This window comes from Silurus aristotelis, assembly GCF_946808225.1.
Source record: "Silurus aristotelis genome assembly, chromosome: 2".
NCBI lineage: Eukaryota > Metazoa > Chordata > Actinopteri > Siluriformes > Siluridae > Silurus > Silurus aristotelis.
The window spans coordinates 27,455,084-27,461,083 of NC_139575.1; the positions used below are offsets into that span (position 1 = coordinate 27,455,084).

The 6,000-nt window shown below is 38.1% G+C and overlaps 1 protein-coding gene across 3 annotated transcripts in view; it reads right to left on the minus strand.

Moving 5' to 3' along the window:
• cntn3b (contactin 3b) overlaps positions 1–5,688 on the minus strand; it is an 87,052-nt gene extending 81,364 nt beyond the window's left edge. Inside the window, exons 1-2 of one of the 3 annotated variants that reach the window (XM_083532002.1) lie at positions 5,479–5,688; positions 4,881–5,038 (exon numbers count right to left, since the gene is read on the minus strand). The gene's annotated coding sequence lies outside the window, so the exon portion shown is untranslated. Of the gene's footprint in view, positions 1–4,880; positions 5,362–5,478 lie in introns of those variants that run through there. The other 2 variants (XM_083532001.1, XM_083532000.1) reach the window with 2 other exon arrangements.
• Positions 5,689–6,000: the final 312 nt, after the last annotated feature.

Genomic DNA, 6,000 nt, shown 5'->3' on the forward strand with positions numbered 1-6,000 from the left:
CAACAGTTCAGTAATAGAAATATTTCTCAGCTGTGTCTAATGTTTTAGCCCTAATTCAAAAAGACACATTTTTAAACAAGGACAGGGATGATAATGACCTGTCAGGAAGGCAAACTAAAGAGAGGCTCATTCCGAATGTTTATGAGTAAAAAGTCACAAACTGTGCGCTGCCATGCACTTTAATTACAACCAATCTCTCATATGTCTTCACATGAACAGTGTGCTATTATTTGACTGTGAGAAGCAGAATGATAGGCTCAACATTGCATTTCCAAACATAATGAGGCAGTCTGGCTTCACCTCTGTAATGCTGCAATGTAATGAACCCTGCCAGGGTAAATCAGGGGACTTGTGGCATATACTTGCCAAATGGACACTTATCTGATGAAGAAAAATAGAAAGAAACAATCCTTTTGCCAATGCAGGAAATGCAACTGGAACAGCAACTATCCAGAATAAATACAGAACATAAAATAATAATATTATTAATTTATATTAAATTGCACTCTCAGTTTTGAAATACATGGAAGCACAAATAGGCTACATTATATTAATGCCAAATTATGATAAAAAATATGCTTGTCTTTCGATTTTGCAGGTAATAGAGGAGACGCTTCAAGTATTTCTTGCAAAACACAGACAAAGCCAATCTACAACTCTCACTCAAACCTTCAGGCCTTAAGCAAAGATAAATGATACAAGCATGGAATCCATATATTTTACTACTTCAATTAAATTCTGTATGATGAGACTTGACAGATTGGTCTGTGTATATGCTCATATGGCACATGAACTTATTTAAAAAAGAAAAGGAAAAAAAAGGGTGCACATAATATGCTTGGTATTTATTGTTTAAAAGTGTAAAAGAAAAGCCCATTACACAGTGTGTAGTGGAATTAATGTGCTCGGAATGGATTTTTGTGTTCTTGTCAGCCATGTTGTTTGGTGATGCACCGAAGCAGCACTGTTATCATTTAAGTAATTGTTCGTCTATCATGCTGGGTGGTGACCCAGCGAGAGTCAGAAATTTTAATCATAACTATGTAGCGCATATATTATTGGGGGAGAAAATATACCATAGTGATCTAGTATATTGTCAGTCAAAGATGGTATAGTTCAAGCAATTAAATGAGAATGTTTAATTTTTAGCAAAACAATTTTAATAACTGCTTGCATTTATTAAGTTAACACTTTATCCAGGTCTGGGTCACGGTTGATACAAAGGTTATAGCGAACACTTGGCATGAGGCATGAATACAATGTGAAAGGGATGCCTCTTGACTGCAAGGTATTCTACACACACCCCCACCCCCACCCACACACAAACGTTCAAATTAATTTACTTAACATAACAGTAAATTTTAATGCAAATACCCTATGTTCTAAAAAACTATTAAATAACATATTCAGCAATGCTGTTCACTTAACTAAACATGACAATTTATACAAAAACTGAATAAGAATATTTTTCCATATGAACATTCATTGTAGCCTATTTGTCATTCTTACAAATCAACCTCGCCAGCAGCAGAATACTTGCATTTCTTCTCATTTCTATATGCAGTGGGTGCATGCTAAGGCACGAAGCACCACTCTGAGTCCACTCATCATTCATTTTGGAATTGATATGCCTTAAAGTAAGTAGGAATCACGTGGCCTTAATCAAATCACACTTAGGGTGTACAATGCAAGCACACAAAACATACAACACTATCCCACAATATGGCTGCATTACCAAAAGGAAACCTGAGCACCGCTGGTGTTCATTTAATAGAGTTTCTTTCTCAATACTGCATTAGGTGTAGTTTTGCCCTCCGGTAATGGGCGTGTCATGAGAAAAGTGTGTCGGGAAGCAGTAGGGAAAAATTTATTACTTAATCTTCTCATGTTGTGTTGAAACGGACGTGTAAAAATGTTTCAATTGTTTAATGGAGAGCAAATCCCTCATTTTGGCCCCCTGACAGGTTAATGTGCTGGGCTTGCTGACCCATACATTATTACTGTATTTGTATAAGGCACCTTGATTGGAAAGAAAAAAATTAGCATTTGTTTAAAACAATTATATAAATGTGCAGATATGCCTTAATGATATTATGAAATGTGTTCTAAATCAAATCCCAGTTAATTTAATGACACACACACGGAGGGTACAAAAGATTTGAAAAAGACTTTTAGCTGGTCAGCTGGCTGGTGAAATTACAAACGACTATTTATTTACACCCTTAACTGAGATAAAACTCTAAAGCCGCAACAGATCGCGTTGGCTTTGCCAAGAGCCTTGGATAAAATGGACAATCAATATGCACTCTGTTGTAAAACTCTCTCTTCACAGTGTACCCCAAAAAAAAAAAAAAGCTTAGGGGGAAAAATGGAGTTTATGACAAGTACTTTATATAAAAGGAAGTATGTACTCAAAATGCATTCTTCGTGTAATACAAACCTTTATCAGATAGCATAGGGTTTTTTTTTTTTTTTTTTTTTACTATATAGCACCTATGAAAAGCTCAGGGAAAGAACAGTTGAGTGGCGAGTGATGGGAATTCCAGGGGGCCCTTATTAGTGTAGATAAAATGTAAGGGTGAATCCCTAGGATAAGTGGCAGGGCCAAGGGAGTAAGTGCACTTAACAGAGAGGGGAGGCAGTGGCCAGTGAGCCGTTCCACAAGCCCATCATCACTCTGCCCTATTTCCCCCAGTCCATCAAACAGGCCTCGTCCCTTAAGCTCGAACCATCACCGGGGGAATTACAGTGAGAGAGAGAAAGAGAGAGAAAGAGAGAGAGAGAGCGAGAGAGATAGAGAAAGCGAGAGGGAAAGAGAGAGCGATCTAGATATATAGAGAGACACATTGATTGATTTCTCAAAAGTCTTCAGCTTGATCTATCTTGATTTTTACTTTTTTGTCGGTAAATCATTTATCAACAGTTCTTAGTAGTGGACCTAGAAAGTGCAGAATTTCGGCTATTAAATATTTAAGATATTGAACATGTACTTTAAAATTCTAACCATTTTCTGTTTATTTCCATGTTTAAATTGAAAAAGAAAAATCCCAGGAGTGCTGAGTTAAAAAAATGAAATTTACATCTAATTTAATAAATCATAGAAACACATAATCAGACATTTTATTATGGGTATAAATATAGCTCATGTTCATCCTCATCTAGCAGTTAAGATGAGCTAGCAAGGCTTTACCAGTCTCAGAAGATGAGAGTTCAGCACAGTTCTGGCATGTTTAAACAGAATTCTGCATACTGCTCTTCCCCAATGTTCTCACCTCTAATTTGGCTGTGCTTGTTAGTTACAAAATGAGATAAGCCAAGCATTCCAGATCCACCTATAAATAAACATGAACACGAGGAAAACAGTCCCTTCTGAAAATTGCATGATGGGAGATGAGATGAGATGCGTACAGAACTCAAGATTTCAACCCCATCTATCCCTGCTGTTTATCTCTGTCTGTCTTTATCTCTATCACTTTCTATATCTATTTTCACTCATTTACTCAGTGCTTCCAATTTTTAAGCCGCTTTCTCTCTCCTATGCTCTTTGTCCTCGTTCAGTTTTTATATCTCCATCTCATTCAGTCTTTTTATTGAGACCCTCTCATTCTCTCCCTCTTTCTCTATTTCGTTCACTTTCTTGGTCGCTTTGTTCTCGGCCTCCCTGTATCTCTCTGTCAAGTGAGTTCACACACATGAGGACAGTGACAGCAATATCGATTTCCCTGCATGAAGATTTAAAGCAGATTAAACAAACCAAGGGTCAGGGCCATCTTCATTAAGGGTCACAAACCACACAGGTCAGCAATTGTAATTCAACCACAGCCACTATTTGTTGTCTATAATATTACGGCCATCAATCAAAGGTGAGCAACATAGCATTTTCAACATCACTAAAATTATCACAATATTTATGCTCTACAGAAAAAAACTAAAACCCCACACAACCTACACAAACACTATGCTTTAACTAATATTACTGTTACAATTTCAACATTTTAGAACAAATAACCATAAAATGGTGACACAAAGATTGTCTTGCGAACTAATTTACTGACAAAGTCATTACTGTGAAATTTAACCAACATTACAACCACCTTTGGTTGCATAAAGTATATGTCTATCCCTTTCTTGATTCCTTCCTCCCATCCATGCTTTTCTTTTTAGCATTTCTGTCTCTCTGTATATCTTCTCAAGCTATTCTGTTTCTCCTCCCTCACCTCAACTGATCTTAGCAGTGCTACTAGAGACCATTAGAGCCCAGGTATGATAGTACGCCTGCTCAATCAGATCCAACTCAAAGATGACAAGCATACTCCTGGATTACATGGATCATAATGACCTGGGCTGAGAGCATTCACGTGGGCACAGTGGCATGACCGCACTGAGCCCACGCACAGCATCATCTCACTTCAAGCATTCTTTAATTCACTTTAATTCTTTTAAGATTCTCATTTAGAATGATGGCAGTGAGAAATTAGGTATCGACTGACACCTCAATACTGAATTCACTCTTTTTTAAGGCTATAGTATCAAATGCAGTTACCGGGACCATGTGTGCCCTGACCATTATGTTGAATGGCTGGTCCTCATACTTTTTTAAAAGATGCACAAGAAAACCTTAATTAGCACTAAAGACATACACTGGAACTTTACCATGGTCCAAAAAAATTGGTTTTTGGTTCAGTGCCACTTCAATTCGTGAATCTTATCGATTGCATTAATTAGTGCACGAATCAAGCTTGTTTACAAGCAAAGTCTTGATTACTCTGAAAACAGTGCCTGATAAAAAGCAGCGTATGCATCCAGTGCAGTGCTGTCCAGCTGGTATGCACGCATTACACTTTAAATGAAGAATAAAGCACGCCAAATTGAATACGTACCCGCTAAACGTGTGGGGTGGTGGTGATGTTGCTTTTTTTCTTCCTCTTCATCAATTTGAGAGCAATGCGTTATTGCTTGGTATTCCGCTGCACGGATGGGACGGAACCCTCTTGGAGAGAGCGCCTGAACATCATCTCCGTTCAGCTCGTGATTTCAGCTGAAGCACAAAAAATTAGGCTTCGTGTTACAAATGAGAAGCAAAACTCCCGATTTTCCCGTAACACACACACGCACACACACTCACACACACGCACACCTTGCGCGTAAAGCTAGGAAACGCTGTTAATTCCGTATCACGGGAGAAATGATGCTCTCTCTCTCCTCTCTTTCGTGCTCTGTCCTCCGCAATGAGTCCACCAACTGTGTGCTGCGCTCTCTCTCTCTCTCTCTCTCTCTCTCTCTCTCTCTTTCTTTCTGCGTGACTGTGTATGAGTGTGTGAGAGAGGGGGGGAAAGTGTGACGAGAAGCGGAGAAGGCAGAGGATAAATCAAGAATAATAAAAAAGAATAACAATCTAGAAAAGAAAAAAAAAGACAGCCAGTGTGAGTGTCACTGCTGTGCAAAAGCGCACCGCCAAATACACAATAAATAACCTACCCAGTGCCGCTGGAGGACCTAAAAGGTGCCAGAATATATTATGCACATCTGCACAATAAAAGCAATATGCAATTTTAGTTTTTTTACAATTGCTCTAAGATGAATAATAAAAAGAGACCAAACATGAACCGATAGAACAACAGCATAATCGAAAAAAAAAAAAATGAGCATCCGAGCACCACTGCCTTTCTTTTATAACTGAGTTTGTCTGTCAGTGCTGCATTAGGTACAGTACAGCTGCACCTCCGGTAATGGGCGTGTCATGGGAAGAACCGTGTCGGGAAGCAGGACGAAAGAGGGTGTGTGTGTGTGTGTGTGTGTGTGTGTGTGTGTGTATAATATATATATATATATATATATATATATATATATATATATATATATATATATATATATATATATATATATATATACAGTGAGGAAAATAAGTATTTGAACACTCTGCTATTTTGCAAGTTCTCCCACTTAGAAATCATGAAGGGTTCTGAAATTGTCATCGTAGGTGCATGTCCACTGTGAGAG